Genomic DNA, 12807 nt, shown 5'->3' with positions numbered 1-12807 from the left:
CTCACTTACCACAATTCGGTTTTTCTGTTTGCACCCTCAACACTCACGGCAACCAGCTCCGCTGCAAAACAGGCGTCGTAGCACACTGGAAAGACGCTAGGTCTTTCCAGTGGGAACCCAGTGATGAAGCATGTCACCACTAGGTGGTGAGTGAGGGTTCTTATTCAACCTATTTTTGGTTTCCCTTCACTTTTTGCCTGTCTTTTCACCACACCAAGATCTCCCTCTGGACGTGGTGTCTTGTTTTGTTTCCTATCACTCTTTAGTTGTTGATGTAATTATTCCTTTAGGGGTAAGAGAGTGATTTGTAATACCCTTACTCTCTCTTTGTTTATTAGTAGTTAGTATATATTTAATAAGCCATGTGTTCACTATCCATTTCAAAGAACAATTAGTTTTTTAAAATATTATGGTGCAGAATGTGACGAGGTGTCCATGTCCATGTTTACCACAGTATTAACAGGCTCTTGGTTCTATTGACATCCTTGCAATTCAATTGGTTGGCTATATTCATTCAAGTATCTAGGCTAGTTAGTGGGTAAAAACTGGCTTATTATTCTACCTTATGACGTATTACAATTATTTTAACACCATCAGTGCTGCAGCAATTCCCCCTCTGTGCTACTTCTGATTTATTCCCATTGTTCATGACGAGCTCAGCTCGACATGAGCACACGAGCAGTGTACTGCATGACGAGCTGAGCTCGTCATGAGCATCGAAGGGGATAAAGTGGGTGACTGCTGTTTTTTTTATATATTGTAAAAGATGAAAATATACAATCACAGAACGAAGAGAGCATTCTTACCAGAAACAACATTAAATATCATTGGTACAAACAGTGCTCTGAGCAATTACTTCTCTATATTTCAAATCCCTTGAGATTGTATTGCACATAGTGTAAATGTTAAAAAAAATGTTATTACTAATAGGACCATAATCTCAATCCATTCTCCTTACACATGCATTACAGATTTAACTGTGATTTCATGCTATGAACTTAGCAACATATTTCCTTATATTTTAAGTAGTATGTTTATTTTTGGTGATGGATAGTACTGCAAGCAGAAATCCAATTTTAATTGATTTACAGCATAAATATCCTCCACCAATCCCATACTAAAGTCGGTGGCAGTTTTATGCAAGGGGAATCCAAGAGCAAAAGCTCCCAAAATGGGGTTAAAAGGACGTGAGGCTGATTAGCAGTACCAGGCAGCTGGTCCTTGGGGAACCTTTGAGAAACAGATAAGACCTGCTTGTAATACAGAAAGGTGACATGCTATAGATTGTTCTGAGGTTAAGAACTATTAACGATGGATATGTTATACAGCATTGTAAAGAGAAATAGGCAATGTCAAAGTCAAAATCATCTTTATTCGGCAACATTTTGCCATAAAGTATAAAATGTAATGCACAGTAAAATCAAGCATTATTTAAAATATCTCATTGTGCACACATTTTAATAAAACTAATTTTAATATTTGAAAGCAAAATCTAAAATAAAAGCACAAAACAGCTAAATTTAGAGGGTTATTAGCTCATAACGACATTTTTTTGTAACGTACTCCTGATTAAATTTAGAACAGCGTAACATATATCTGTCATTTGTAAGCATTGAAAAATGTCTAAAGCAGATAAAAAGTGTGTAAACCCAGCCTGACGAAACAGTGGAGCTAAAAAAGCAACTCTCTGGCCAGAACGTAGAGGAAAAAATAATACAAAATGGCATATACTCTGTTTTGTAATTTGATCGCAAGGACATGGTGGTAAATCATGCTTCCATATACTTGTTTGTGGAAAGGCAGCTTTAAAATGGATAATAGGTAATGGCTCTGGAGATGTATAACACTGAGGCATTTTAGATACAATAGGTAACAAGCATTTATCGCTGTAGACGAAAACATTCAATAAATAGCTCTACTGGGAAAAAAGTAGACCTTATTTCGGACTAATGCAGTTATTAGTTCTAAGCTGCACATGCACTGTTTTTAGGTTTGACACCAGGGTTTATCTTAATAAAGGTGTTTTCCTTCCTGGTAGCCAATTTTAAATCACCTCTCACTTTCTCACTGCACGCACTGCAACCATCACCCTACAAACCATCTATATTGCTTCGCTCCTAGTGGACTTAGTAGATCCTAGAATTGACTACTTTAAAACATCCCTGAGCTCCCCCTCCTGGGGAGGGGGTTGTAGTCCTTGGTTGCACTGGGTTTTGCAACCAAGAGGAGATCCCAGATGATGAAGCATGCCACTTCGGTTGGTGATGGGATTCCGTCCCCTATAAAGGACTCCTCTGAGATCTAGGAGAGATCTGAAAACTGAAACTGTTTGTGCTCCTTAGATTGTTCAAACTAGATTAGACCCACAGATTCCTTTTGGATCTTTTTTTTACCATATCAGCGCTGCCATTTGTCTGTATCCATAACTCCTATCAGGTCTAATACCGGGTTTCATGAACTCGGCTTGTGGTGAATTATCACACTCACGTATGAACGCCCTATCCACATGCATTTTAATGGAGGGCGGAATACATTGAGTCTGTCTTTTAACGGGAGGCATGAGTAAATGCTAAAACTTGGTTGGATATGAACTGGACTATCTTGATACATATGGGGTATGTATGAGACATGTGTGTTGAGAATGACAGTGACTATAGAAATAGATACATTGGTACAGAATATTTTGTCCAAATATCATATATATATTTTTCTACAGATAGAATGGCATGACAGACACACAGGGCCCTACACTCCACACAAGTTAGTGGAGCGACATATGGTAAGAGTTTAGTTTTATATATCGGATACAAAGAGACACTTAATAATGAAGAGGTGGTATTTTTGAAGATGCTCTTATTTACTTACAGACAGTACACTTATCGACTCCTCAACTTATTTTTAATATTGTTTACATACAACAGAAGACTAGGTAAGTCTTCAGATTCTCACAGAGCACTATTATGACCCTATTGATAATATTACAAATGATGACACCAGCACATGCATGTTAGAGGGTGACTTGACTAACATCTGGACTCAATATAAAGTAGTATCGGACTCTGCTTTTCATAACCCTCGCACTCTGGCCCACTCTACATGCATACATCATCTTTACCCCTTCGGTTGTTTCCCCTCCCGCCAAGAAAAGCCACTACACTTCTTGTCTTGTGGTGGTCATTTGTTGGCCGCAGTTTATTAGGGTTACAAGGAAACAGTTATATTTGTACTTTGCATGTTATATCATTCTACATTTCCTTGTGATCATCTCTTGGCCCTTTGGGCCGGTTCTTTGGTAGGTTGGATTTTTCTTTGCGCCTCGTTTGCGCGGGGAATGGGGTAGCCTTTGTCCACAGAGTTAGGCCGCCTCGCTACCTTGTCCGACTTTGTTGTGCCCTGCCATCCGGCGGGGGCTGGGCTGCGAGTGCTGTCTCTGCTTGCTACCCCTTCCCTTTTGTAGCAACGAATCCCAGCCGTGAGGCATCCCAAGGTCGCTTTCCTTAGTCCACCTCACCCAGCCGTGCGGCATCTGAAGGTGAGTGGACCTATTCTGGCGCACCGCCCTCCGGTGTGCCTCCGTACCAACCGTTCTCAGCGTAGCCCTTCGCCACGCCGCCAGGGAGGCTGCCGTCTTCCTGCGGCTCCCCCCCTACGTCCTGCTTTTTACTGACACCCAGCCAGTACCATGGCGCCCCACAGGTTGGCCCAGAAGATTCTCATGCCCTCCTCAGAGAGGTGTACCCCATCGTTGGCGTAGTACTCTGGGCGGCCCGTGTGTATCAACCCGTGCCTGACTGATCCCAGGCAGTTTATCCTGCAAAACTTGCTCACTGCGAGGTTTAACTTTCTCCTTGAGTTTTCCACCCCTTTGTAGGATTCCGCTCCTCACCATTCCTTTCTACTGATTAGCTCGGACCATACACTGCTGTGCGCCCAAAAACCCTGGACATCTCGATTAGGTCTTTTTGTATCCCGAGGAGCAGCGCTCTCCGCCCCATCCCGGCTAGGTCGTTCCCTCCCAGGTGTATGATCAAGACGTCCGGGTGCCGGCCTGCGTCTTTGCGTAGGCCTTTGAGGGCTGCCGCCAATTGTTCTCAACGCATGCCTGACTGACCGAACCACCGGATGTATGTGTGTGTTGGTCTGTCCCCTGGTGAACGCAACGCTGTTTTCCACCACGCCTCCATTCGTCTGACCAGGGGCCGCGCCACTTTGGGGATTGGGGGGTTTGAACCCCGCGCGCCTTCCCGATTGGCCGTTGCCCCACCATGGGGGGGGGGGGGTTGAGGGGGGGGGGGCTGAGAGGGGGACACCTTGCCCGGCGCCTGCCTTTTCGCGCCAATCCGTGTCCCCCTCCCCATTTCGTCCCGGGGGCTCCGCTGTGTTATGGCGCCGGCGCTTCTGAGCCCCTTCAGGGTTCGCCTCTGCGAAAACTAATGCTACACCAATTAGCTTTATAAATGGTCTCCAAATGTTTTAACTAGGATTCAAAATATGAATCTTTACAGACATTGGACCGTGTTAGATCACGTTCAACTTCTGAGAAACGAGGTGCCTTATAGGCCTCAGACCCTGGTGGCGGGATCTTATATATTCAAGGGCTACTCCTTAAATGTTATGTTTCTAGCCCTGTTGAAATCTGATTCAACATTGTCGTCATTAGGTGAAACACATGTTCGTGAGGCGAAAATGGACTAATGGATGACTAAAGGTGTTGAAACCAGGACCTCAACTCAGGATTTTTTGAGTGCTCGGAAACCCCCTTCTTTGATGGGAAGTATAGTTTGTGATCAACCCGTCTTTCATTGGCTGTTGTGTTAGCAGCTAAGAAGCATAACACTGCCTTCACAGAATTGAAACTTATTAACAGAATAGATAGATTTTTTTTATTGAAGATAGGACGAGGAGGATGTGGCGGGGCTGTGAAGCAGCTGGGAGGCAATGGTGGAGCAAGGGAGCTGAAAGGCAAAGGTGGAGTTGAGCTAGGAGTTAAGAAAGGGAAACTGGGAGGCGGAGTTAGACCGGCAAAGAGTCAGAGTATATCTGTTTGGCACACAAGTTTAAAAGAGGAGGAAAAGGTGGAGCCCGGAAGTGAGTTTGAGCAGAGAAGCAGAGACTTCATAGCTGGAAGATAACAGTAAGAAGCAGAGGTGGAGCTGAGAAATAGACTGTGGGGAGAGGGGCGGTACAGAAGGAGGGGCTGAGATAGAGAAGGCGGGGCTGGGATGTCAGGCGGTGCTAGGGAGTCAGAAAAGGAGGGACTAGGGATGGAGAGGTATCTCCAGGAGGCGGAGCCGAGAGCTCTGACTCTGCCTCGGCTCTGCCTCCATCGTCTGAGACCTGGAAGCGAAAGCAACGGGCCAGTGATTGGCAGTCATCACAGACAGACAGGAAGAGAGGCGAAGCAGACAGACAGACTGCAGAAGCGCTCTGAGGCCGGCAGCCGCCGTCACCTCCTGGACATGCTTCCCGGCTCCTGATCTCACGCAGATCCTGCGGCTTCCCGCTGCAGCAGGAGGGTGAGTGCATAGGCCCTCAGACCAGGAAGAGGGAGGGGCCTGGTGCCAGGGACACAGGAAGCAGGGGGTGCTGGGTGCAGAGCAGCATGCATAGTGCCACTCATTGAAATAAGGGCTGCAGGGCCTGCTCCAACTCTCGGAAATGGAGAGGGGACAGAGTCAGGGAATTATTTGTGTACATCCAGGGTCTATCATTTCAGAGCTGAGGTTTCTTTCAACCTGCCTGTTTCCATGGCTCTGTTTTTATCCACGGTGTCCCTCATCTGAACCCTCATGTGTCCCTCATCTTAACCATCAGGTGTACCTCACTTGAACCTTGTCGTAAACATGATTTGAACACGTGTCTCTCGTGTCAGCCCTCACATATCAACCTTCAACATTTCAGCATTTGCTGAGTTAAGGAGCAGGGGGCAGTGCCGGTGTCAGCCCCCGCTTCTCCGCGACGGCGGTGGAGCGAGATTTGGCCCTGGGCGCTACGAGAGCTCGGGGATGTGGAGGCCGCAGCCTCCGGGGGCACGCTCTGCAATCCCTTTTTTTAGTTCGATCAGCCTACAAGGCAGGCCAGCTGTCTGGTTTGCTAAAGACATCTTTGGGACATTCAGAAAGGTGACCTACGAATGCATTCTGTCCATTGCTGATCATTGGCTTTGGGGTTTGCAACTCGCATTTTCTGGCTATTTGCTGGCATGATTTGTTTTAGGCTGTCCAGCTTGAGTTCGTCCTTCACCTTGCCCAAACATAGTTTACTGTTTTCTTCCACTGAGTCGCTTTTTGTGAACATACCTTTTAATCATGTTCTTTTTCTTATCACATTTGCTGTGCTTTTAAAGACAGAAGGTCAAATGACAAGCTGTCGTCTGAGAGGGCATGTTTACATTTCTTCCTCTGACTTCAAAGTGAGAGAACTTGTGACAGGTCTGCTGGGTTTCCGTGTAAGGGGAGAGGTTGTAGGATTCTGTGTTTTTTATCTACCACACAACAGCAACAAAAAAAAAAGAACTGTGCTGATGTTTCAGAATATATCCAAATTAGTACAAATGAAGCTTCTTTTTTTTGTAATTCTGAAGTTTAGTGGAAACAAATGTTTGAATACGATCAAAACACATCAGCACACTGGGTGATGACATTTGCATAAATTATCATTTGTGTGCAGTAAAACCATATTTCTGTGCAAATGTAATGGTCATTTCAATTGAAAATGTGTTGTCTGTAGCAGTAGTGCTCTACTGCGCCACTCCACTCCACGTCCTTCCACTGGATGCCACGCTATGACATGCCACTCAACTCTATGCCCGTTCCATTCTAAGGCACTGTACGGCACGCGATCAAACTCCACAGCACTTGGTCCAAGATGCAACACAACATGTCACTCAACACATCAATGTGTTGTCTCTAGCAGTCGTGCTCTAATACGACACTCCACTCCACTCCCTTCCACTGTAAGTAAGTAATTTTATTTAACATAGTTACTTAAAACCATTGCAATACAAAAACAGATTAAAAGAAGAATTTTAAAACTACATGTTTGATAAAACCGGTATAACACAGTCACAGTTCCTCGGTTCAATTAGGCACAAGATTTCATCCTGTAGGATTAGTCTTAAAATTTTGATTGTTTTGTTTTATAAAATATTGTTGATTTCCCGGTATCCTCATTTTCTCATTAAGTCAGCCATGACTGTGGGTGCTGTTATGTTTAGTCAGCTATATCGAAACCCTTAGAGATTAGTTTTTGGCATCTTCTTTTCCACTGCCTTCGTAAATTTCACAAAACTACAGTTCAGCTGATGATCCTGGGATGAAAAACAGGCAAGAACTGCATTCCTTCGTGTGCGTATCCATTGTCGATTGAAGTGGTGTTTCAACAGATATTTCCGTTCATCCAGCAGTTTCTCGCAGGAGCATATCAAGTGCAGCATGTCCTCTTGCGCTAGGCCGCATAACCGACAGAGGGAGCCTGCTTTGAATTTTAGCCAGCGTGGGAAGTTTTAAGTGCAGGGTAGCAAGCCCAACCTATTCTTTAAGAAGCACATTTTAACGGATTTGGCGTAACACACACCAAAGTAGCTCTGTGGTGCTTTCGTTGAATAAGAGTTCAGGGTCATCCAGCCATGCGTTCTTTTTGAAAGGGCTGCCTTATCTTGAACCCACGATAGTTGTTTGATCGATTTCTTGACCAGATTTTTAAATGTTGTATGGTTTACTGGGGTGTCCCAAAGCTGCTTTAATCCCATGTTTGCCAGGCTACTCGTGAGGTACTTGGCTGCTGGTGAAGATGGATGTTGCTCTAGCTCCGTCCATAGGTGCTCGTTTATTGTTCCTTGTTTGGATTCCCTCACTTTGTCCCAGGCTGAAATATAGGCCCCCTGTCTTGCTAGGAGCTGTTGTTGGATGCCAAATTCTAGCCTGATTTGTGCTGGTGAGGTTCGCTTGGGCAGGCTAAAATTAATTCTATAGGCAGCTATAATTGTATTGTCGAGGATCTTGACGTCTCTGCCTCTAAGTACCTCGCTCCCGTAGGTAATTGTTGGGAGAAGTTTGGCACGGATTACTTGTGCCAGAGGCAGAAGAGAGGGTCCAGAGAGTTTGCTCTTTAGTGTTTTTAATGAGATTGCCAGAGATAGCCCTTTTCCTCTGATGCTCGTTCTCTGGGTGGAGAACTGCCCGCTGTTGTCAATTTTTACTCCTAAATATTTGTATATTGGCGTGTCTCCGATTGTTGTCTTGTTTCAGAACCATGATGTTGATTTTCTTTTGTTCTTGCTGATGGTCATCGTCTGGGTTTTCTACAGATTTATTGTCAGTTTGTTTGCTTTTGAATAGCTGTGTGTTGCATTCAGAAGATGTTGAAGCCCTACCTTTGTGTGGCTTATTAAGACTATATCGTCTGCATATAGTAGACAAGGTAATTGGAGCCCTCCTAGCTTAGGAGCGTGGGAGTTGCAGCTGTTTAGGATCGGTACAAGGTCGCCTAAGAACAGGTTAAATAGAGTAGGGGCCAGGACACAGCCTTGTTTAAGGCCCTTGTTGGTCTGTATGCGCCTTGACAGAACTGATCCATCCCCCACCTTTATCTGTACCCAGGTCTCTGTATGTAGGTTGATCAGCAGATCCAGCAGAGGTCTCGATATCCCCCCAGCCGTTCAGTTTAGACCATAAAATGTTCCGATTTATGTGATCAAAGGCAGCCTTCTAGTCTATAAAGCAGAAATGGATGGGCATTTTATTTGATTCTGCCTTATCTATGAGCATACCCATGGTCAAAATATTGGTCATTGTGCCTACTGATTTGGCAAAGCCTGTCTGGTTGACCGGAATTAGGGATCTCTCTGTGGCCCATGCCAACAGCTCATCCAGGAGGATGCCTGCAAAATACTTTGCCTCATTATCAATTAAGGCCACCAATCGATAGTTTTGAGGGGAAGCCTTGTCTCCTGCCTTAAAAATTGGAGCGATGATAGAACCCTTCCAGGAGGTTGGCAGGATGTTGTAATGTCTTATCTCCAGGAAAAGGGGTTCGAGAGCTGCTGCCCAACCTTTCACGTCTTGTTTGTAAAGGATTGGCGGGACTCCATTTGGTCCTGGAGCTCCCTCACTTCTTCCTTTTTTTGATTTGGCGCTGGATAGTGTTTTGTAAATTCGGCAAATCATCATTTAAAATCGATTTCTGACCATCTTGGAAGCTGATGTCCTTATTGGGTGATTGTACTTTAAATTTTTTACAAGTATCCATCTTGCGGTCCAGTATTAACGCCTGGTTATTTCCCGTTGCCTGATTAAAGTGGATTCCGAGATAACGTACCCATGTTTCTTCTGTGATATTGGATGAAACCCCATTGTGCGTAGGTCTTATGAACGAGTATTTGGATTTCCAGAACCTTGCCCCATCGTTTCGTTTGGTATCAGAGTGAAGTCTTGCCCATAAATTGTCCTCCAGGGATTTATTAGCTTCCCATTTTAGTTTTTTCAATGTTGCTTTTAGTTTCCGTAAGTGGTCATGCTTTACTAAATCCATAGGTTTCTGTTGAAGTTCTCTCATTGTGCGGTAGATTGATGTTTTTGTGCCTCTAATTCTTTCTTTGTACTCTTGAGTAAATTTGCTCGAACTATCGTAGCCTGATTTTGCGTGTGGCTTGGGTCTTGTAGCGTAGATAGACATAGTTTTTGTGAATTGTTACCATTTAGCAGTTTCGCTTGATCCAGTGCGAGCCACAAAATGCTGTTTTGCCCTTTCAACTAGAGTTTCGTCAATTGCTGCTGAGTATTTAATTTTTTTGAAGTTGACGGTATGAACCGACTCTTTTGGTTCATTGGATAGCTCAAATTTGGGCTTCACGGTTTCGAGAGTGGTTTCTTGAGGACAATGATCGCTATCACTGCTTCTACCTATCCGAAAAGAGCTTATGTGTTGGAATAATGATAGTGAAATGAAGGTATAATCTAATATACTACTTGCTCTTGTTGAGTGAAATGTTGAGGCCGGAGGATTGTCTCCGGCAAACCTTCCATTTAGAGCCCTGATGTTGAAATGTTCCAATTCTTCTAGAGTCTGGTTGCCTAGTTTTGTTTGTTTTTTAGGTCTCGTAGCGAAAACACAGCTCGTCAGCGCTGTGTCTCGCCAGAGATCTTTTGTTGCCGACTGTGCTTCCCAGGAGACAGTGCCGGCCGCGCGCATCGCCTTGGAGGCGATTTGAAACTGGAACGCGCGCTGTGGCCAGGCGCTGTCTCCTGGGAAGCTCAAGCACCACACACGCATGCGCATACACACAGACACACACACAAGCGCCCACGCACATACATACATACATACAGAGACACCCCCCTCACACATACACACACGCGCGCACACACACACAAGTGCACCGAGGCCCCCCTCCCCCGCCGTCACCGTCGCACACATACATACACACACACGAGCATACACACACACACACACAAGTGCACCAAGCCCCCCCCCCCAGCCTTTTGGAACTTACCTGGCCAATGTCGGGGACTCTGCTCTCAGCACGCGGCGCCCAACCTCCTGTTGGCGCGGCCCCGGGGCTCTACACCGCTCACAGGAGCCCCAGGCCGCGAGACGCATTGACTCCGCCTGCCTCCTCTTCCGGTCTGGACGTGGCCCCGCCCCCGTCACAGGCGACCGTGCCTGACTTCCGGGGCGGCCGCGGCGGGATTCCGGGGGCATTTTAATAGCAGCCTTGTAGTATAGTAGCAATTATACACGAACAGAGGAAGTGATTTTTATATACATGTTTATTTAAAAGTATAAGTAATGAGCTTGCGGGGAAGAAAGCAGATGTCGTGAGGAAAGTCGCAGCATTCCTCATACAGTGCCACTGACGTCATTTAAGTAGGAAACCAACATTCTAAATGACGTGTGGCCAACAGCCAATAAGAACTGGACTCCCGCACTGAGAACTAGACCTACAACATCTCCCTTTCTTAAATGAACAGAAATACATCAATGCATGGTCCTCCAAGTGCTGGGAACTATGGGAAAAGTGCACGACCTAGATCGGATGCTAAGACACATCGATGAACCACGGGGTTTGGGGTTAAAAGGCAAAGAGGTGGTGGAGGTAATACAGATGTCACCAAAAGTGTTAGATCCTAAGACAACATTTGAAAAGTGAATTGCACTGCTATTATCTAACCATTTACAGTCTTCACCTTATACTTCAGCTGTTGATTGAAGATAATATTATCTGAGATGCTCACATTAACAACCATTGAATGGGTGTGGGTATACGGAAAGGAATATGTAGGTACAGTGAATAACACACGGACACCACCACTGCCATGCACACACGGACACCACCACTGCCATGCACACACGGACACCACCACTGCCATGCACACACGGACACCACCACTGCCATGCACACACGGACACCACCACTGCCATGCACACACGGACACCACCACTGCCATGCACACACGGACACCACCACTGCCATGCACACACTGACACCACCACTGCCATGCACACACTGACACCACCACTGCCATGCACACACTGACACCACCACTGCCATGCACACACAGACAACACCACTGCCATGCACACACTGACACCACCACTGCCATGCACACACAGACACCACCACTGCCATGCACACACAGACAACACCACTGCCATGCACACACAGACACCACCACTGCCATGCACACACAGACACCACCACTGCCATGCACACACGGACACCACCACTGCCATGCACACACGGACACCACCACTGCCATGCACACACGGACACCACCACTGCCATGCACACAGACACCACCACTGCCATGCACACACAGACACCACCACTGCCATGCACCACATCACTCAGGGGCACCGCCACATCACTCTGGGGGCACCGCCACATCACTCTAGGGGCACCGCCACATCACTCTGGGGACACCACCACATCACTCGGGGACACCACCACATCACTCGGGGACACCACCACATCACTCAGGGACACCACCACATCACTCAGGGACACCACCACATCACTCTGGGGACACCACCACATCACTCGGGAACACCGCCACATCACTCGGGGACACCACCACATCACTTGAGGACACCACCACTTCACTCGTGGACACCACCACATCACTCGGGGACACCACCACATCACTCGGGGACACCACCACATCACTCGGGGACACCACCACTTCACTCGGGGACACCACCACTTCACTCGGGGACACCGCCACTTCACTCAGGGGCACCGCCACATCACTCAGGGGCACCGCCACATCACTCAGGGGCACCGCCACATCACTCTGGGGGCACCACCACATCACTCTGGGGGCACCACCACATCACTCTGGGACACCACCACATCACTCTGGGGACAACACCACATCACTCGGGAACACCGCCACATCACTCGGGAACACCGCCACATCACTCGGGAACACCGCCACATCACTCGGGGACACCGCCACATCACTTGGGGACACCGCCACACCACTCTGGGTCACCACCACATCACTCAGTGGCACCACTCGTCACTCGGGGACACCACCACATCACTCGGGGGCATCACTCGGGGACACCACCACATCACTCGGGACACCACCACATCACTCGGGGACACGACCCACTTCACCCTTCCACCAACTCAATTACAATAACTTTTATTTAAGTATTAAAAAAATGAAAATCCATTGTTATTTGTAATATCAATACATCTAAGTCATGTAAATACAACTCATATTGCATTACAAATGCTATATGTGTCACATTTGCAAATGTTATAGCTATTGGCATTGTCATACACAATGCCAATAACTC

The 12807-nt window shown here is 46.6% G+C and overlaps 1 protein-coding gene across 2 annotated transcripts in view; it reads left to right on the top strand.

Moving 5' to 3' along the window:
* Positions 1–5315: 5315 nt before the first annotated feature.
* Positions 5316–12807, top strand: part of ZC3H7B (zinc finger CCCH-type containing 7B) — a 213256-nt gene continuing 205764 nt past the window's right edge. The window contains exon 1 of one of the 2 annotated variants that reach the window (XM_086963525.1): positions 5316–5516. The gene's annotated coding sequence lies outside the window, so the exon portion shown is untranslated. The remainder of the gene's footprint in view (positions 5517–12807) is intronic. The other variant, XM_086963526.1, reaches the window with a different exon arrangement.

This window comes from Lissotriton vulgaris, chromosome 1_1 (assembly GCF_964263255.1).
Source record: "Lissotriton vulgaris chromosome 1_1, aLisVul1.2, whole genome shotgun sequence".
NCBI lineage: Eukaryota > Metazoa > Chordata > Amphibia > Caudata > Salamandridae > Lissotriton > Lissotriton vulgaris.
This window is presented reverse-complemented; position numbering and strand designations above follow the sequence as displayed.